Source organism: Cervus elaphus, chromosome X (genome assembly GCF_910594005.1).
Source record: "Cervus elaphus chromosome X, mCerEla1.1, whole genome shotgun sequence".
Classification (NCBI taxonomy): Eukaryota; Metazoa; Chordata; class Mammalia; order Artiodactyla; family Cervidae; genus Cervus; species Cervus elaphus.
The window spans coordinates 165716577-165738418 of record NC_057848.1 but is presented as its reverse complement, the minus strand read 5'-3'; the positions used below and the strand labels follow the sequence as shown (position 1 = coordinate 165738418).

General features: G+C 46.1%; 1 protein-coding gene across 2 annotated transcripts in view; it reads left to right on the top strand.

Annotated features, from left to right (window-relative positions):
* The first annotated feature begins 10361 nt into the window (after positions 1-10361).
* CLCN4 (chloride voltage-gated channel 4) overlaps positions 10362-21842 on the top strand; it is a 78731-nt gene continuing 67250 nt past the window's right edge. Inside the window, exons 1-2 of one of the 2 annotated variants that reach the window (XM_043896134.1) lie at positions 10362-10537; positions 11805-11932. The gene's annotated coding sequence lies outside the window, so the exon portion shown is untranslated. Of the gene's footprint in view, positions 10538-11679; positions 11933-21842 lie in introns of both variants that reach the window. The other variant, XM_043896133.1, reaches the window with a different exon arrangement.

Genomic DNA, 21842 nt, shown 5'->3' with positions numbered 1-21842 from the left:
ATTTTTGTTGTTGTTCAGTTGCTCAGTCGTGTCTGACTTTGTGACCCCATGGACTGCATGCAGCACACCAGGCTTCCCTGTCCTTCACTATCTCCTGGATATTATTAACAATAATTATTCAGTTCAGTTCAGTCGCTCAGTCATGTCCGACTCTTTGTGACCCCATGAATCACAGCACGCTAGACCTCCCTGTCCATCACCAACACCCAGAGTCTACCAAAATCCTTGTCCATCGAGTCGGTGATGCCATCCAGCCATCTCATTCTCTGTAGTCTCCTTCTCCTCATGCCCTCAATCCTTCCCAGCATTAGGGTCTTTTCCAATGAGTCAACTCTTCGCATGAGGTGGCCAAAGTATTGGAGTTTCAGCTTCAACATCAGTCCTTCCAATGAACACCCAGGACTGATCTCCTATAGGATGGACTGGTTGGATCTCCTTGCAGTCCAAGGGACTCTCAAGAGTCTTCTCCAACACCACAGTTCAAAAGCATCAATTCTTCGGGTGCTCAGATTTCTTCACCGTCCAACTCTCACATCCATACATGACTACTGGAAAAACCATAGGCTTGACTAGATGGACCTTTGTTGGCAAAGTAATGTCTGTGCTTTTAAATATGCTATCCATCTTGGTCATAACTTTCCTTCCAAGGAGTAAGCGTGTTTTAATTTCATGGCTGCAATCACCATCTGCAGTGATTTTGGAGCCCCCCAAAATAAAGTCTGACACTGTTTCCACTGTTTCCCCATCTATTTCCCATGAAGTGATGGGACCAGATGCCATGATCTTAGTTTTCTGAATGTTGAGCTTTAAGCCAACTTTTTCACTCTGCTCCTTCACTTTCATCAAGAGGCTTTTTAGTTCCTCTTCACTTTCTGCCGTAAGCGTGGTGTCGTCTGCATATCTGAGGTTAAATATAGGACACAGAAATGGTATGGACCTACCAGAAGCAGAAGATATTAAGAAGAGGTGGCAAGAATACACAGAAGAACTGTACAAAAAAGATCTTCATGACCCAGATAATCACGATGGTGTGATCACTCATCTAGAGCCAGACATCCTGGAATGTGAAGTCAAGTGGGCCTTAGAAAGCATCACTATGAACAAAGCTAGTGGAGATGTTGGAATTCCAGTTGAGCTATTGCAAATCCTGAAAGATGATGCTGTGAAAGTGCTGCACTCAATATGCCAGCAAATTTGGAAAACTCAGCAGTGGCCACAGGACTGGAAAAGGTCAGTTTTCATTCCAATCCCAAAGAAAGGCAATGACAAAGAATGCTCGAACTACCGCACAATTGCACTCACATCACACGCTAGTAAAGTAATGCTCAAAATAATCCAAGCCAGGGTTTAGCAATATGTGAACCGTGAACTTCCAGATGTTCAAGCTGGTTTTAGAAAAGGTAGAGGAACCAGAGATCAAATTGCTAACATCTGCTGGATCATCAAAAAAGCAAGAGAGTTCCAGAGAAACATCTATTTCTGCTTTATTGACTATGCCAAACCTTTGACTGTGTGGATCACAATAAACTGTGGAAAATTCTTAAAGAGATGGGAATGCCAGACCATCTGACCTGTCTCTTGAGAAACCTGTATGCAGGTCAGGAAGCAACAGTTAGAACTGGACATGGAACAACAGACTGGTTCCAAATAGGAAAAGGAGTATGTCAAGGCTGTATATTGTCACCCTGCTTATTTAACTTATATGCAGAGTACATCATGCAAAATGCTGGGCAGGATGAAGCACAAGCTGGAATCAAGATTGCCAGGAGAAATAATTATTCAGTTCAGTTCAGTCGCTCAGTCGTATCCGACTCTTTATGACCCCGTAAATTGCACCATGCCAGGCCTCCCTGTCCATCACCAACTCCCGGAGATTACTCAAACTCATGTCCATTGAGTCGGTGATGCCATCCAGCCATCTCATCCTCTGTCATCCCCTTCTCCTCCTGCCCCCAATCCCTCCCAGCATGAGGGTCTTTTCCAATGAGTCAACTCTTCACATGAGGTGGCCAAAGTATTGCAGTTTCAGCTTCAGCATCAGTCCTTCATAAATTTAAACATGTTTGATGTGCTTTAACCCATTGAAGTTGTTGTCCTTACTGATGCTCAAATTATCCCCTCTGTGGCTGGGGCAGCCTCTACTGGTTGACTCCTGGGTCCTTTTTATATGTCCCCATGAGTCTGAGATGGCTTCATTGTTACTGAAATGGAACAGGACCCTGCAAAGCCTTCTCGGGGACAGACATTGCCCAGGCCCCATGTCTTCTACCCACCTCGTTTGTAGAAAAGTGTCAGCATCTTAGACCTTCCCTGAGTTCCAAAAAGAAAAATTTAACAAGAAACAAAATACAGGAACAAAAGAAAATATTCAAGCAACACTAGTAATAGTTTAGCCATAAAACAAAGCCAAGAAGAGTCTTCGGTTCCTCCTCAAGGGCTATACATAATACCCTGGGCCATATCCTTCAGTTGTTGGGCAGACATGATGTGGAGGGAGTTAACTGCATGCTGATCACCAGCATGTAGGTAGACCCCAGATGCATTGGAACCAGAAAGTTGATGATTGAGATTCCTGAAACATCACTGTTAGCTCACTATCAGCCAATCAGAGAATTGTGCATGAGCTGATTACATACCCTGCCACCCTCTCCCTCACACCGTCTTTAAAAATCCTTTCCTGAAAGCTATTGGGGAGTTTGGGTCTTTTGAGCTGAGCCGCCCATTCTTATTTGGCCTTACAGTAAATGCTGTGCTTTACTTCAATGCAACCTGGTAGCAGTAGATTTGCTTTGCTTTGCAATGGGCAAGCAGACCATTTGGTTTTGGTAACACCACCCTGAGTGACTAGATGTTTCTGACCTGGACATGGTCATTTCTCATAGGAGACTTGGTTTCTTGGTGCCGGGATGTTGAATGGGCTGTTGTCTAACACTCAGAAGTAAATTGTCTGAGGAAACACACCTGCTGACAGAGCAAGAGACTTTATTGGGAAGGGGCGCCTGGGCAGAGAGCAACAGGGTAAGGGAACCCAGGAGAACTGCTTCTGCCACGTGACTCAACGTTTCAGGTTTTATGGTAATGGGATTACCTTCCGGGTTGTCTCTGGCCAATCAGTCTGATGCAGGGTCCTTCCTGGTGAACATACATGCATTGTTCAGCCAAGATGGACGCCAGCAAGGAGGAGTCTGGGAAGTGGTAGGACTTATGGGCTGGCGTCCCCTCTCTCCTTTGGAGTTTTCCTCAAATTCTTCTGGTTGGTGGTAGGTTGTTAGTTCCTTGTTCCTTATCAGGACCCTCTGTTGTGAAGATAACTCATGCAAGTGGTTACTATCATGCCTGGCCAGGGTGGGTGGTGTCAGTCAGTGTTTCCCGAACAGGGTTACAAATTGCTGCGGTCATTGTTTTTATGGTTTTAAGTAGATAGACAATATTGTCTTGTCATGCGTCTCATTTTTTGCTTTGACAGAACACATGCCCTCTCGTTTTTAAAAAAAAACATTTAATTAATTAGTTTGGCTGTGTCAGGTCTTAGTTGTGTCATAAGGGATTTTTGTTGCAGAGTGCCAGCTCTCTAGTTGTGAAGAGAGGGCTTAGCTGTCCTGAGGCATGTGGGATATTAGTTACCGACTAGGGATTGAACCCATGTCCCCTGCATTGCAAGGTGGATTCTTAACCACTGGACCACCAGGGAAGTCCCTCACTCCTGTTATTTTGGATCAAGATTTGCAGGCCCCTGGTTAGATCCAAAGGCAAAGGCTACACATTTTGTGGTGTTCGGAAACATCTTGCCTGGGACCTGTGGCCAGAAGCATGCAGCCTTCTGGAATCTGTGCTTTTCTGTCTTTCCCACCAACAGACACTCACCAGAATGCTTTCCCTGCTCTGTAATTACAGGCAGAATTCCCTGAACAATAATCACAAATTGTTTTATTGCAATGAAATTAGTTTAAAAGAAATGCTTCACAGCACTGTCCAACAGAATTATCTGTGATAATGGAGTTATTTTATATCTGCACTAAAATATGGTTGCCACGAGCTGTGTGTGGCGATCTGACCTGACATGTAGCTAGTATGACTGAGGAACTGAATTTTAAACTTTATTAATTTCAATTAACTTAAATGTAAGTAGCAGCTTGTAGTGGTTGTTGTTCAGTTGCTCAGTTGTGTCCAACTCTTTGCAACCCCATAGACTGCATCAAGCCAGGCTCCTCAGTCCTCCACTATCCCCGGAAATAAACTCTTTTCTCGCACCTAGACAAGGGGCAGCTTTTCTTACCCAAGACGTGGCTTTTTGAGAAAAGCCGTTCCTTGTCCAGGTGCTTCAGATTAGAGATACGATTTTTGTAAAATTGCACTGCTTCAATATAGTAACCACTAACCGCATGCTGGAGAAGACTCTTGAGAGTCCCTTGGACTACAAGGAGATCCAACCAGTCAAATTCAGGTTGACTGAGTCAGTGACGCCATCCAACCAGCTCATCTTCTGCCACCCTCTTCTCCTTTTGCCTTCAATCTTTTCCAGCATCAGGGTCTTTTCCAATGAGTCAGTTCTTCACATCAGGTGGCCACAGTACTGGAGCTTCAACTTCAGCATCAGTCCTTCCAATGAATATTCAGCATTGATTTCCTTTAGGACTGACTGATTGGATCTCCTTGTAGTCCAAGGGACTCACAAGAGTCTTCTCCAGCATGTGGTTAGTGGCTACTATATTGAAGCAGTGCAGTTTTACAAAAATCATATCTCCATTCCGAAGCACCTGGATAAGGAACAGCTTTTCTCAAAAGCCAGTTCTCGGGTAAGAAAAGTTGCCCCTTGTCTAGGTGTGAGAAAAGAGTTTACCTCCGGAACTTCCCTGTTGGTCCAGTGGTTAAGACTCTGCATTTCCAATGCAGGGGACACTATTTCAATCCCTGGTCAGAGAACTAAGATCCACATAAAAGAATGTACTTCAATTACCTGGGTACGGTGGAGATATATAATGCCCCTGTCCAACTACAGGCTCAGTAGTTTGAAGCTGGCTGTGGTGGAAGAATTTACACCCTTGCCATCTGCAACTGCTACAAATCAAGCCTGCCAACTCCTCCCATCCCCTCCCTTGGAGAGCTGGGTTATTCAACTTTGACCAGCATACCACTGTGTTTATGCTAATTTGAGGAGCCAAGTCTACTGAATTGCCTTGGAACAATCTGAGTCTATTGGCACCCAAAGAGAAAAGGGAAAAGCTATCAACTAACAGTTCTTTTCAGAGAGGACAAGGATTTACTTAGCCTTCAGGGGTGGCTCAGATGGTAAAGAATCTGCCTGCCAGAGCAGGAGACATAGATTCAATCCCTGTGTCGAGAAGATCCCCTGGAGGAGGACATGTCAACCCACTCCACTATTCTTGCCTGGGAAATCCCATGGACAGAGGAGCCTGGTGGGCTATAGTCCATGGAGTTGCAAAGAGTCAGACACGAATGAGCAACCAACACTTTCTTTCAGTGCTACCCAGGATCTTCTCTCAGGCTTCCTGGAATGACAACATCTTTGACGACAATGCTGCTGTAGAAGTGCAGAAGGCTTTCAAGGCTGATGTTTGTCACCACAAACAGGGTAATTTGGTCCACATTTGTAGCTTTCAGGTGTGCATCACAATGTGTGAACACAGCTCAGAGTGTCTGGGGAAGGTTGGATGGCATCTTCTTATCATCTACCTCTTTCACTTATTTCCCAAATCTTCTGTGAGTTGGCCCTGTGCACAGCACCCAGCTAGGTAAGGGGGACCGCATGCATTTGCTCACTTGGAAAGTGTGATTGGATGCACATGAGCTCAGGACAAAGAGATGGAACAGGTCTTCACCTCCAGGTTTTATCAGACACCCTGCTTACAGTACAGTGTACCAGCTACACAGGGCTAGAATTTGCAGGAGGTGAGAAAGGCACTAGCCTTGGAGGCAAAATTTAAGTGGGCATCAAAAGATTTTGTCATCAAGATAATAGATTATTCATGAAAATAAAAATTAATGCCCACATTCACCATGAGCAAAATGTCATCTTTTACAATAAAAACAGGTTGTGTGTTTGATGACCCTCTATTACTGTGCCAAGGGCACAGTCATTTCCAACTGGCTGGGAGTTCTAAATGTTCTCTTGCACATGCCCTGCTTGCACCTGTGGGTGCGTTTATGTGAGTTGAGAATGCTGTGCAAATGAATTGGGCCAGTTCAGTTCAGTTCAGTCGCTCAGTCGTGTCCGACTCTTTGCGACCCCATGAATCACAGCACACCAGGCCTCCCTGTCCATCACCAACTCCCAGAGTTCTCCCAACCCATGTCCATTGAGTTGGTGATGCCATCCAACCATCTTGTCCTCTGTCATCCCCTTCTCCTCCTGCCCTCAATCTTTCCCAGCATCAGGGTGTTTTCAAATGAGTCAGCTCTTCACATCAGGTGGCCAAAGTATTGGAGTTTCAGCTTCAGCATCAGTCCTTCCAATGAACATTCAGGATTGATATCCTTTAGGATGGGCTGGTTGGATCTCCTTGCAGTCCAAGGGCCTCTCAAGAGTCTTCTCCAACACCACAGTTCAAAACCATCAATTCTTTGGCACTCAGCTTTCTTTATAGTCCAACTCTCACATCCATACATGACTATTGGAGGAATCATAGCCTTGACTAGACTGACCTTTGTTGACAAAGTAATGTCTCTGCTTTTCAGTATGCTGTCTAGGTTGGTCATAACTTTCCTTCCTATTTATATTTTTGGCTGTGCTGGCTCTTCATTGCTGTGCAGGTTTTCCTCTCTAGTTGTGGCTAGCAGGGGCTACTCTCTAGTTGCAGTGTGAAGACTTCTCATTGCGGTGGCTTCTCATGCCATGGCGCACGGGCTCTAGGGCACATGGGTTCAGTCGCTGCAGCTCATGGGCGCTAAAGTGCAGGCTCAATGGTTGTGGTGCATGGGCTTAGTTGCTCTGTAGCGGCAAGTGGGATCTTCCCGGGCCAGGGATCGAACCTGAGTCTCTTGTGTCTCCTGCATTGTCAAGTGGATTCTTAACCACCAAACGAAGAGGGAAGCCCTGATTGTGAGTTGGTATACCTTTTTCTACTCATATGCGAGGACATTTTGATAAGCATATATAGGGGTACACATTTTTCCTTGTGTCTCAGACTTTAGTAAAGCTCTACCAACACTGCTTACTCTTGCCAGATCTCTCATGTAAGCCTTGAAACTGTGGCAGGTGGTGGATACTGTTACTACCCCTACTGCTCCCCACTTTCCAGAAGGAAAAATCCAGGCTTGCAGAAGCTTGGCAAATAGCGCAGACAGCAACATGTAACACAGTCATGTATTACTTTAAGGTAGTGTCTGACAACATTTAGAGACCATGTTGGTTCTAGTACAACACGGTATCTCAGAGACTTTTTTTAAAAATTTTAAACCGTGTTATGTGTTCCCATGTCTATGAAAACTTCCCTTTCCTCTCGGTGCCCCAGCCACTAAGCTCTGCTCTCCAGAGATGACCACCATTCACAGCTTCCTGTGCACTGATTCTGAAATAGTTTATGAATACACAGGCTTCCCAGGTGGCGCTGTGGTAAAGAATCCGCCTGCCAATGGAGGAGACACAAGAGATCAAGGGTATGATTCCCTGGGTCAGGAAGATCCCCTGGAGTAGGAATTGGCAACCTCCTCCAGTATTTTCTTGCCTGGAAAATTCCATGGACAGAGGAGCCTGGATGGTTACAGCCCAGGGGGGTGTCACAAAGAGTCGGACACCACTGAGTGGCTGAGCACAGACACACACATACAGGCAATTAGACTTTCCCTGTGCCAGCAGTACCACATTTAAGGGATTATCATGAAAGAGCTTCCAGCATGTTATATGACGGTGAACAGGAAGGGGAACTTCCCTGGTGGTTCAGTGGTAAAGGATCTACCTGCCAATACAGGAGACATGGGTTCGATCCCTGGTTGGGGAAGATCCCATATGCCACGGAACAATTAAGCCAGTGTGTCACAACTACTGAGCCTGTGTGCCTAGAGCCTGTGCTCTATAACAAGAGAAGCCACCGCTCTCCACAACTAGAGAAAAGCCTGCACAGAAAGAAGACCCAGCATAGTCACAAGTGAATAAAGAAATAAAGTTGTTTTTTCAAAAAAGAAAATGGAGATAACATTATTTTAAAAAAATGACTAGAAGGGCCTTCCCTGATGGTCCAGTGGTTAAGATTCAGAACTTCCAATGCAGGGGCCTGGGTTTGAACCCTGGTCAGGGAACTAAGATCCCACAAGCCTTGTGGCCATAAACAAATAAATAGGCTGGGAAATGGAAGATTCGGGGCATCAAATTATACTTTATACCCAGGGTTTCTTGGCAACCCCCAACCCCCCCCCCAAATTGTGACAACCCCAAATGTCCCCAGGCATTACCAAATGTCCCAGCAGCAGATAAGGGGGAGAAAATGTTAAAGATTCAAAGGGATTAACAAGTAGAAATGTGTGAAGAAAATAGAAGGCACCAATATGTAGAAATTAACACTCAAAGGTTATTACATAAGTGTTTGAAGAATCTTTTTAGGAAGGATCATAATGGCTAACTTTGAATCTTCACACAGAGCAGAATAAGGAGTGACTTTAAATGGATGAGAAATTAAGGGTGGACCTACAGAGGATGAAAGGGTAATTCCAGTTTCGAGTTGCCACCTTCTTTCCTAAACATGTTTATGGGCAGAATAAACTCAGATGACTAGAAATTGTTCTCTCCTGAGGTTAAAATCGATAATCTTCAAGTAATGAAATATGCATCAAAAAGTAGCAAAATACACATATTCCATGATCATGTCTCCTACGGTGTTTTAAAAAAAAACAAGCAACAGCAATTTCTTGTTACAAACGCATTGCAGGTTAATTGTAGGAAAATTAGAAAACCAGCTAAGCCAAAAAGAGGAAAAGGAGAAAAAAACCCTTAATCTGACTAATGAGTGAAATACTAAGGGTGATAATTTAATGGATATGCTTCCCAGTTCTTTTCTATGTTCATATATAAAACATATGTAAAACTTTTCCCTTCTTCCCAGTTTTTTGACTGGTCTAATAATTAAATTGATACAAAATGGATTAACAGGAGAAAAATAAATTTAATTTCCTACTGTAGGGGACTCCAAGAAGTCATCAAAGCAGGCAGCTTTTATACCTTCTAGACAGGGAAACAATGTGGCAAAATGGAGAAACAAGAGGGTCCCAGTAGGCTAGCAAATTAGTGAAGTTAACAAGGCTTGTTTATACAGCCTTCCAGGAGGTGAATTCCTTTTATCCACTGGCACAGGGAGGGTAATTTCACATGCTTTTAGGGGGACCAAGGAAGGTCAATGTCTATTTTGCACAGACTGTTTAAAAATCGAAATGCCAAGTGACATATTTGGGGTGGTATATTTTGCTTCCCTTCAATACGTACAGACATACATTCATTCCATCATTCAGCACATAACACTTTGGAAGTTGCTTTTTTTCTTTTAACTGACCATGGATGTCTCTCCAGGTCAAAAAATATCTACTACCGGATATTTTAATTCTTCCATTGTACCTATGTCTTACAACTGAACCCACCCTCTGGTTTTGCTTGCTTCTGGTGCTTTGAGGTCATAAATAATATTGCAGCAGTTTTTCCTTTCACAATTCTTTCCATTCCTTCCCTTTTTTCCTCCTGCAGCAAGTTCCTGGCCCATTGTATGGGCCTGCACTTATTTTCAAGGGTTTTGGTAGGAATTGCTAAACAGCCCACCAGGAAGATTGATCAATTTACATTTTTATGGGTGGTGTCTGTTTTTTTGTTTGTTTGCTTGCTTTAGTTGCGTTGTTTTCTGTTTTTGGGTTTTTTTGTTTGTTTGTTTTTGTTTTGGTAAACCTCTGCCTAAAGGACAATTTCATAGGTGGGGGTGGAGGATGTCGGAAGTGACCTCATTCTGTTGAAAATTACTGCGCCCTGAATCGCATGTTTGCTGTAATGTTTTTTACACTTGAGCAATCACCTGGAGAAGAGAAGGTGAAACTTACTGACAAAAAAAAAAAAAAAAAAAATCGCCCCACGCCGAGGAAGGTGCCTCTACTTTTAGTCATTTCCGTTAAGCCGGAGCACAAAGCAAGTTATTTCAGACCTCGGAGGGCATAACATAGATCATCCCGGGCCCCACCTCCATTGATTCTTGCAAGGTCCATCACTGTCGTCCACGGAGCCCAGTCCCAGCGGGTAGCGCGTCCCTTGTCGGGGACGCGGAGCTCTCTCTGGATCCGAAGGCACCGGCTGTACGAGGCGAACGAGATGGGCAGGGCCAGCCTCCGAGGTGACCGAGCCGGCTGGGTAGGGTTGAGTGGCTGGGTGAAGCACGTGACACTCCCAGCCTGGCTCTCGGCGGGGGGTAGTTGGGGGTGGGCCGGCGCCTGAGGCTGAAATCGACATTTGCCTCTGGCAGGAAAATGAACTTGTCAGCCCCTCAACCCACAGGAGCAGGGGATTACGGTAGCATTTAAATTTTATACCCCACGAAGCTGAAAGCAGAAGGTAAGTTACTTATCCCTCAGAAAAACAGATGAGAGGAGGGCCCGAGAATACCATGCGGCCACTTTGTTGATTTTTAAAATCGAGTTGAAAATAATCGATTGCTGTGAGAGGCAAGGGCCAAATTACAGACTGACCTTATTAACAGAAATTCGGTTAATCCGGAGGGAATGCTGGTAAAATAGTCCAGGGTTAAATATAGAAGGACACGAAAGCTGCCGGAATAAATATCAAGTAACCCTGGCCTGCTCGTGAAACAATCTATTTCACATCTCTTTCAGGGGCGCCAGCTAAGGGAATGTTAAAATTGCCATTTAAACTCAAACGAAAAGAAACTAATCTATATGAAGCTGGAAATCAAATAAAAACAGTTCCTGCTTTTGCCCTTTCACATTTCGAAAACGTTTATGCGGTTTGGCAAGAAAGTTGATATTTTCACAGTTTAAGTTTGAAATATGCCATTTCAAATTTACGAAATGGTCACAGTTGGAATTTTCTAAGTCTTTCTAGGCAAGGCTGTTTCAGTTGTGAATGAGAAATATTGACATTGTACATATTTTCTGAAATAGTGAGATGATTCACTTCTGCAGAATGTGATAAAAATTAGAAAACGTGAAATAATGAGTTACTGTGAATTAACTTTCATGTCTGAGATTAAATTCTTTGCCATAAGATTTCCGAAAACAGACACAAGTACAACAACGTTCATGCAAGAGCAGTTTATTTTAAATAATCAAATGTTCAAGTAAGAAGTATAAATATGTGATAGCACAGTTTTTTTTCAAAACCACATTAATATTGGCATGCATTATTTGTTATGGAGAAATAAAAAGCATTATTTATAGTGCAATTAGTATTGTATGCCACGACGAATATACTTCAGATTAATGCTTTTGATATACTATTTGAAACATGGACCCTCTGTGCAAAGTATGTATATGCACTCCATATTTTAACTGTCATTTTGATTTGCACAAAATAGATTTGTTTAGTTCTCCATTGCATTTGATGAAGACTGAAAAATAAAAGACTAAATCATTTCCTTTCATTACTAATCCCCTCATTGCTAACTCTTTTGAAATCCTATTACCTGCGTGGAGCCTGGAATCATTTGGGTCTTCCTTTCTGTGTGCTGTTTCCCACAGTTCGTGCAAGTCTAGGCCAGCTGCCCACATCAAACAAACCGCCCAGAACCGAGGCCAGAGCGGGGCTTCCCGGCCACTCCCTCCTCACTTCCAGGGTCTTCCCACCCTCCCCTCTTTGCCCCTAGGGCGTCACGTGGCGGTGTGGGCACCGCCTCCCGATGACGTCAGCGCGCTCGCAGCCGTCGCGCTGAAGAAAGGATGCTCTAGGATGCGGTGCAGGTGGGCGACCGGCCTGCGCCATGCGGCACTGCAGGTAAGAGACTCCGCAGGCAGAGCCCCTGCAGCCCGTCGGCGCCCCAGAAAACGAAAGGAGGGTCTCTGGCTGTTGGGGCTGCTGCAGGCATCAGGCGTCAGGGGGACGCGGGGGCGGGAGTGGGGGGTGACTGTTGTAGGCTCACGCGTGACTTGGGTCTTGTCACGCTCATCCATCCCGGGAAAGTGGCCTGGGGCCAGACAGAAAGACCCCGGCCTCCTGCACAGGAGGGGAAAAAAAATCAGGAATGATCACAATACATGCATTGTAAGAGAGAGGGGGGCTTGTCCGAGAGAACTGTCAACTGTTTACCGACTGTCAGAGTGATTCTTAAATAATGACACATTTACTAATTCTTCTTACAGGGGGTTGTTTTGTTCTCAGTATTTAGCCTGATTTCTTTCAAAGCCAAAGCTGCTTTGCTTGAAATGGAACGGAAACTTACTGGTTAGCCATTGAAGAGCTAGATGTGTGGTCTGAATTGTTTTGCATTATTTTGCAAGGTTGTAGCGTTTAAAGGGGATATGTCAGAAATGTTTGTTTCGTCCTGGTGTTTTAAATAGATTAAAAAAATTAACAGTATCCAATAAAATAAAGCTTCCAATAGATGCGTAAGAGAATGCAAACCAGTTTTATCTTTTAAGAACAAAATGGTCTTTAGAAGGGGGTGGAGCTGAACACCAAACCCTATGATTTTTCAGTGTTCTTTTTAATTCCCTTGCTAAATAATTTGCTTGCTGGAAGAAGGAGCTTGATGATGCAGCGACAGATGAAGGGGGAATCAGGTGACTTCAATTTTAACAGGACAGGGCCTGGTATTTTAATGAACACTTTTGAGATTTCCCACCTGTGTTTGCATTCCTTTCTCTCCTTCACATATGAGGCCAGGATATATGCAGTACCCTTAGGAAGAGAATGTGGTCGGTCTTACCTGTAAAACGTGACCCCCTGGGAAGCCGTGGTATTGCTAAATTGTACTGGAACTCACACCATGTATCCTTTGATCCATCCAGCAATTGTTGGAGGATCAGTAAAGCAATGCTGTTTTAGTTGATAATTGAAGAAAGCGTTTCTTTCAGCGATTGGACACCCTAATGTTTTGCTACAGTAATTTAGTAATTAATTGACTGCAGTTTTCTTCATTTGGCTCAGGTTGACTACAAGACTTTTATGATCCTCTTGTTCCCATGCTCCTTTCTCCTCCAGCTCAACCCTAGACAGAGCAGAGCAGATGATAGATAGCAGAGACCTAGCTCCACCTCTGCCTTTGGGACTGTGCAACTTGGGACAAGTCACTTTGTGCCTTTGGGCCTCAATTTTCTTGTCCTCAAAGTAACCAAGGAGTATTGGGGTTTCTCAGCCTTGACACTATCGACATTTTGTCATTGTTTAGTTGCTCAGTCGTGTCCGACTCTTTGCAACTCCATGGACTGTTGTAGCCCCCTAGGCTCCTCTGTCCATGAGATTCTCCAGGCAAGAATACTGGAGTGGGATGCCATTTCCTTCCTTCTCCAGGGGATCTTCCAACCCAGAGATCGAACCGCCGTCTCCTGCCTTGGCAGGTGGAATCTTTACTGCTGAGCCACCAGGGAAGCCCCCTGTTGACATTTGGGGCTGGAGAAATCTGTTGTGGGGGTGTTCAGCTGCACCTCTGGCCTCTACCTACTAGATGCCCCTAGTTGTGACAACCAAAAATGTCTTCAGACCCTGCCATTGTCCCATCGTGGGACTCCATTGCCCCTGCTTGAGAATTGTTGATTCAGATGACCTCTCAGTGTTCTTCGGGCCCCAGTATTCTAGAATTCATTTTCCTGTGAGTTGTTTCATGCTGAGCCCTCGGTCGGAGATCAGATTCCCTTTCATGATGTTGTATATATTGGGAAACACAGTGTGAAGGCTTTTTTTCTGCTGTGGGGTTCCAGAAATAGCTTCTGTCAAAAAGGGGAGGCCTGTCTGTGTGTGCCAGTTGTAGCCGGGAAGCTGGCTTGGCAGAAGGGAGAGTGTCAGGGAGAGAGGAAAAAAACACAAGCACTAGATCATCATGTCTGGAATTGGAGTAGCCCAGAGTCACCATCCTTATCTGCAGAAGTGGGAATAGCAGGACCGGGTGGAGGTGTCACAAGCAGAGAGGGAGATAATGGGGGTGCTGGCGCCCATTGTGGTGGGGAGATGCTGGCAGCACGTGTGGCTGGTCCAGGAGGCTGGCACCAGCTGCACCCAGAGCCCCCGTCTGGACCCCGAAGGTGGTGGTCACGGTCTTGCCCTTCAAGCTTCAGTGCAGGACTGACCACTAAAGCTGTGGCTCTGACACTTTGCAGAGGTGGCTTTGCCGCCTCACTTCCACTCCCAGAGCTGTTGCCGAATCCATAAAATAGGGCTACTGTTCGTGCTGGTCCTGCTGCTTTTGAATTTTCGGGGGGTCAGATGGATGGTAAAGGGTCAGCACACTGGGAACTCCTGGGAGACGGGAAGCGAGGGTGGCAGTGGCATTGCAGGATGAGGGCCGTGTGCAGTGGGTTTGGGGGAGGAGGCTTGGAATGATTAGAAAAATCATCCTTGTCCCTCCGAGGGCCTGGCACTGCGGTGTGTCCCTCCTCCAATTCCCTCGCTCTCAGCTTGCTCTCTCTGCCTCTTTGCGGCCCCATAAAAATGGCTCTCCTGGGAAGAGGGTTGGTCTTTAGTGAGAAAGACCCAGTGTGCAGAGGTCAGGGCTCAGACAGCCTCCTTTGTCCACTTCCAGCCATTTTCTTTGCAGGTGGCACCCACAGCTGGCCAGGAACCTCATCCCCAGAATGGCTTGGCACCCTGGGTGGGCTATCGGGTGCTGTCTTTTCACGCAGGCAATACTGAGAAAGAAAATGAAAAAGGAGGAGGATTCTGCATCAATTGAGACATAAGACATAGAATCACTGAGCTAGGCAGCTCTGGTGCTACGACAGAGTACCACACGTTAGGTGCCTTATCAACATCAGACATTTATTTCTCATAGTTCCAGAGGCTGGAAGTCTGAGATCACGGTGCTAGCATGGTTGGGTTCTGGTGAGGGCTCTCTTCTGGACGCAGAGGGCCATCTTCTCCCTGTGTCCTCATATGGTAGGAAGAGAGCACGCTAGCTTTTTGGTCTTGTCTTGTCGTTGTTCAGTTGCTAAGGCATGTCCGACTCATTGCAACCCCATGGGCTGCAGCACAGCAGGCTTCCCTGTCCTTTACCATCTCCCGAAGTTTGCTTAAAGTCATGTCCATTGAGTCGGTGATGTCATCCAACCATCTCATCCTCTGTCATCCCCTTCTCCTCCTGCCCTCAATCTCTCCGAGCATCAGGGTCTTTTCCAGTGAGTTGGCTCTTTGCATCAGGTGGCCAAATATTGAAGCTTCAACTTTAGCATCATTCCTTCCCATGAATATTCAGGGTTGATCTCCTTTAGGATTAACTGGTTTGACCTCCTTGTAGTCCAAGGGACTCTCAAGAAAAGCATCAATTCTTCAGTGCTCAGCCTTCTGTATGGTTCAACTCTCAGATCCGCACTTGAGGTCTCTTCTTATAAGGGCACTAGTCCCATCATGAGAACTCCACCTTCATGACCTCATCACCTCCCAAAAGCCTCACCTCCTAATATCATCACATTGGGGTTTAGGATTTCAATATATAAATTCTGGAAAGATACTTTCAGTCTATGACAATAACCAAATGTAATTTGTGCCCTTGACTGGATCCTGACCTGAACAAGCATCTATAATAGGTGTTGGGGATACCTGGGTTATTTTTATGTGACTGCCTAGTAGATGATATGAGGAAACTATTGTAAATTTGATTAGATGTGGTAATCTTATGGTGCAGTAGGCACCCAGCTCAGTCACTCCTGATTCCTGATACAGAAACAGTGAGATGAGACATGGTGGTTTCCTGCTGTCCTGTGTTGGGCTAATTTGTTACACAGCAGATAACTGACACATGTGCATGTAGAAGAGTCTGATTTTTCAGTGGTGCATGATGAAGTATTTAGGGGTGAAGTGTCATGAGAGCTATAAGGTACTATTAAAGTGTTTTTTTTTAAACACCTTGTAGCTTTCTCTTATGTACTTCTGAATAGAAGATAGATGAATTCTCAAACCCGCTTTTGCATTCAGTGCTGCAATATCACATGTCATGTTGGCTCTGGAAAATTCCACCGTACACTTCTGAGAGAATGAGAATAGAAGAAGGCAAATAATGTAAGATTATTATCAAAATATTTTTGACAACACAGACCCCTTTAAAGGTCTTGGGAATCTCAGTGTATCCCTAGACAAACTTTGAGAACCATAGTAATTTATTTTTTCTTTTGAACTTTTTATTTTGTACTGAAGTATAGTTGATTGCTTCGGCCAATACTTTGGCCGCCTGATGCAAAGAACTGACTCATTGGAAAAGACCCTGATGCTGGGAAAGATTGAAGGCAGGAGGAGAAGGGGATGACAGTGGATGAGATGGTTGGGATGGCATCACTGACTCAATGGACATGAGTTTGAGCAAGCTCTGGGAGCTGGTGATGGACAGGGAAGCCTGGCGTGCTGCAGTCCATGGGGTCGCAAAGAGTTGGACATGACTGAGCGACTGAACTGACTGACTGATAGCCGATTACCAATGTTGTGATAGTTTCAGGTGGAAAGTGAAGGAAGGGACTCAACCATACATGTACATGTATCCATTCTCCCCCAAACTCCCATCCAGGCTACCACATGACATTGAGCAGAGTTCCATGTGCAGTACAGTAGGTACTTGTTGGTTATCCATGTTAAATACAGCAGTGTGTATACATGTCCATCTCAAACTCCCTAACTATCCTTCCCCCCATCCTTGCCCCCTGGTAACCATAAGGCTATTACAGAGGATTGAGCAGAGTTTCCTGTGCTATATAGTAGGTCCTTGGTTATCCATGTTAACTATAGCAGTGTGTACATGTCCATCCCAAACTCCCTAACTATCCCCCCCCCACCCCCGGCAAGTAGAAGTTCATTTTATAAGTCTGTGAGTCTCTGCTTTGTAAGTTCATCTGTATCATTTCTTTTTAGATTCCACATATAATGCACCTATGGTAACAGTAGTTTACTTTTAAATGTTTCAGTTGAATGGAGAGACAGTGCAAAGAGGCCAATATGGTCAAATAGGAACACTGATTGAGTCTGATTGGTGTTTTTCATTGGGCTCTTCTCCATAATGTGCTGTATATTTGAAAATGTGACCAATAAAAAGTTAAAAAGAAGCTAGAAAAGAAACACAGACTCTTGGGGTTGTGGGGGATTCTGATTGACGAGATCTGGGAGTGAAGCCCAGAGGGAACATTTTTAACCTGAGCTCTAGGTGCCCTTGACTGCAGGGACCTGAGGTCCCAGCTGAGACCTGCTGGCTTGGAAGTTACCAGCTCACCCAGAAGGCCTTCTGAACCAGACCTAGGAGGGCGAGTTAGCGACGAGGAGGGGATGTGTGTGAGCACTCTGCAAACTCTGGCAAGTGGGCGGTGGGAAAGGCCTTATTATCAAACCCTTGCTTGACTGTTATTTGCAAGGGATGACCAGAAGTGAGTTTTCATTTCTAAGAGCAGGGGTGATTTTCTTTCCAGAACATGGTGGTTTTTGAATGACTTGTTTTCTATTGAAATAGTAATACATGCTGGTTGTGTCAACTTCCCCAGGGCTCAAGGTTATGAAAATGAAACAAAGTCTCTTTCTCATTCCCAGTCCCTCATCCCCCTTCCAAAGGCAACCACTAATAACTGTCTTATGTATTGTTTCTGAAAATGTGCAAGGACACCCATGTGTAGAATGTGTATAGCACTTTCCTTTCTCTTTTTTTCTTCATTGGGATGTAATTTGCAAGGAGGGAAATGCATGGATCTTAAATTCAGTTGATTTTGACAAATCAGGATTCCCAGTACTCCCAGAGGGCTCCATCTTGTCCTCTTTTAGCCAAATCTTCCGGCAACTGATTTCTGTCAGCACAGTTTACTTTTGCCTGTTCTTGAACTTCATATACCTCAAGTCCTGTGATCTTTATACTTTTACATCCGGCTTCTGTCACTGGCATGATTGTGAGATTCATCCATGTTGTTTCATGTAGCAGTGATTCATTCATTCCATTTTATTGTGAAAGTACTTTTAGAGAGAGAATGGAGGCAGTTGGTATACTTTGCTTCTCTTCATTGTTTGGAGGCTGTTTACATCATCTTGCTTACAGTTGAGTTCCAGAGTGTGGACGGTATGGAAGTTTACTTAACCAGTCTCATTTTGATGAGCATGTGGATTCCTCAAGCTTTTGTAATCTGTGCTCATGGTATTATGCTCATGTAAAAATGCCAAAGAGGAAAACACCTCTCTAGGATTAATTAAATGCACAGAGTATAGATGTTGGGACTTATCTTCAAGATCAAAGCAACCCTTATATTTTACATGTGACTAAGAGATGTCCAGGAAAGTCAGGTAACTTGCCCAAGGTCACATGACTGATAGTAACCCAGTTGGGGAACCCTCCAGGTCCCCAGATGCCTCTAACAGAGTGTTTTCTTCGGCCATGCCGTGTAGCATGTGGGATCTTAGTTTCCTGATCAGGGACTGAACCTGAGCCCCTTGCAGTGGGAGCGTGGAGTCTTAACCACTAGACTTCTGGGGAAGTCCCCAGAATGTTTTTTTCTGCACTATGAGCTCTGTGAGTGCAGGAACTATGTGTGTTTTGCTCACCAATGTAAACCTAGCACATAACTCGTGGCAGAGTAAGTACTCATTAAGTATAAATTAGATGAAAAATTAAGGGAACTATTAGTCCCCTGAGAAAAGACCACTGATATCCCTGAGAACTGCAGGGACATTCGCATGAGACTTGAACCTCCCAGTTCTTTTGTTCATTCACTCCTTCATTTACTTCTTTGTCCTGCCAACGTTTGTTGGGTCCCTGCTGTGTGTCTAGGACAGGGCTCCTCACCCTGGACTCTATGGGCTTTGGGGCTGGAGGACTCTCTGTGGGGGGCCGTCCTGTGCCCTGGAGGATGTTGAACAGCATCTTCTGGCCTCCCCCAACTTGATGGGGGTTGCAACCATGGCCCCAACCCCTACTTGTGACAGCTGAATTCGAGACATTGCCAAATGTTCCGGGGTGGGTGAAATTGCCCCTAGACTGGTTGAGACTGATGCGTCTAGGCACTGGGGTTTACTGTGAAACCAAACAGACAAGGTTCGTGCCTGGGTGGGAGTGACCTTCAAGCAGAGGAAAGAGAAGATAACTGGATTTGATAGGTTGTGCGATCATGTGAAATACAGTGAGAGGCAGAGGGTGGGCAGCAGTGGATTCAGAATCCTGGTTAGATGGGGTGGTTACCCAGGCCCCTCTGAGGGCTCACATGTGACCAGGGACTGAGGGGGGGCCACGTGAACACTGAGGAGATGGAGAGCTCAGGGCTGAGGGAACAGGTGTGAGGTGGGCATGTCCAGAGAAGAGCCACCCAGAGAAGTGTGCTGGGGCAAGTGCTCAGAGGGCTAGCCAGGGCGGCCCATGCAGGGACTTAGCGGGAGTGGAACCAACCCTGGGTGACTCAGTGTGGTGACAAGCCATGGAGTGCTTTTGGGTGGGAGAGGAACACATCAGGACTTGTGTTCAAAGGCCTGGCTCTGGCTGCTGTAAGAACAGTCAGAGGTGGGTGAAAGAGGAAGCCAGGTGGCCGGCGAGGAGGCTGGGTGGCCACGTGAGCTGTAGCTTAGAGGACTGTGCGTGCATGCACGCATGCTCAGTCATGCCTGACTCTTTGTGACCCCATGGACTGGAACCCCCCAGGCTCCTCCATCCATGGGATTCTCCAGGCAAGCATACTGGAGTGGGTTGCCGTTTCCTTCTCCAGGGGGTCTTCCCTGATCAGGGATCGACCCTGGGTCTCCTGCATTCCAGGCAGGTTCTTTACTGCTGCGCCATCTGGGAAGCCCTTGGAGGGCCGTGCCCCTGACTAATTGAGCAGCCGTGTCGTGCTCGGCAGCAGGCAGGCCTTGGCTATCACAGGAGCGCGTGGGTCGGGTCACACTGTAACCCTGTAACTATGGTGCCTTGAGGTGGAGGCCACCTGCACAGCCTCTCAGGACTGTCACTGGGGTTGGGTGGCAGTGCACAGGGACCGCAGAGGCAACAGCTCTTGCATTCCACATGTGACATTGGCAAGGCTCACCTTTTGGCTGCCTGTTGTGGATGAAGTTGCCCAAGCTTTCTCGAGGGACCGTTGAGCCCATCACCTGCCCTGCGCCTGTGAAGTGGCTCTTCTCTGCCTGGAGTGCTGTCCCCCACCCCCCATGCTGGCCAGCCCGGGTCACCCATGGTCCCCTCTCAGCGAGCACTCTTGTGTGGGTCCTTGTGTGGCCCTGAGAGCTGGGAGGTGGCCATCAGTCAAACTGATGGAGGTTGGAGACCAGAGCCTTCCCCGTTGGTGGTGACTGTTCCTGCTCCTGGGGTCCTTCGACTCCCCGAGGATGCTGTCAGGCTGCTCCCGCCAGCGGCAGCACTGATGCTGGGATCGCTATGGGGTTTGGTTAGAGGGAGCCTCACCGAGATGCCATGTTCCGTTTGTCCCCTCGGGAAGTCTGCTCCTCGCCCTGGTGGCCGTGGACCTGCTGACTCATTTCTTGTGGCGGCCGTTGCTTCCCTTATGCTTGCCCAGCACTTTTTAACCACATCCCGGCAGATGAATGGAGGTTAGCTCCTTCTGGGATCTTAGCCTCCCTTCTGGGTTGTGATATAGCTCAGGGTGAAATTTTCTTTTTCTGTCCACTGAAACCCTTGGAGGCACTGATCAGGTTAGGAGGAGAGGGGCCACCTCAATGAGTACAGACATGCTCTTTTCCTCTTAACTCAGTCTGGCCTCCCACCAGCACCCGCTTTGCCCAAAACATAGGAATCGACTGACGTTTCAGCCCTCCCTGGGGCCAACCCCACTGGGATACGCTTAGGTCACCATGTGGCTGTGATCCTGCTGTGGCCTTGCTCTGAGGACTCAGGGGAGGACAACTCAAGGTTGTGCTGGAGGACTCCCTGCATTTAACCTTCACGGAGGTGCAGGTTGTGTCTAAGATATTGTTTTCATCCACGAGGGGGCGTAGCCCACATAAGCAGAAAGATTGTTGTGGTGGTAGATGGTTTGCAGAGCTCTTGGGATAGGGAACTGTACTGCGCAGGATTTCTCACCAGCCTTGTCTTCAGCTGCTGTTACCGGCTGAAACCGTGTGTCTTAAAGTGCATCTGAATTCCTAACACCTGTTACCTCAGAATCTGACCTTATTTGGAGGTTTTGTTCTTGTTGTTCAGTTGCTAAGTCGTGTCCGATTCTTTGAGACCCCATGGACTGCAGCATGCCAGGCCTCCCTGTCCATCACCATCTCCCAGAGTTTGCTCAAACTATTGTCCATTGAGTTGGTGATGCTATCTATCCATCTCATCCTCTGTTGCCCCCTTCTCCTCCTGCCCTCAGTCTTTCCCAATATCTGGGTCTTTTCCAGTGAGTTAGTTCTTTGCATCAGGCAGCCAAAATATTGATAGTCTTTAAAAATTTTTTAAAATAATTTTTATTTATTATTTTTTGGCTGTGCTGGGTCTTCATGGCTACTTGGGCTTTTCTCTAGTTGTGGAGAATGGGGGCTGCTCTCTAGGTGTGCCTTCTCTTGAGGTGGAACAGAGGCTCTAGTCTGTGCAGGCTTCAGTAGTTGCAGCTCCCAGGCTCTAGAGCACAGGCTCAGTAGTTGTAGCACATCAGCTTAGTTGCTCTGCAGCATGTGGGATCTTCCTGGACTAGGAATCGAACCTGTATCTCTTGCATTGGCAGGTGTACTCTTTACCAGTGAGTCACCAGAGAAAGACTGAGATAGGGTCTTTATAGAGGTAATCAAATTAGAATGAGGTCATGAG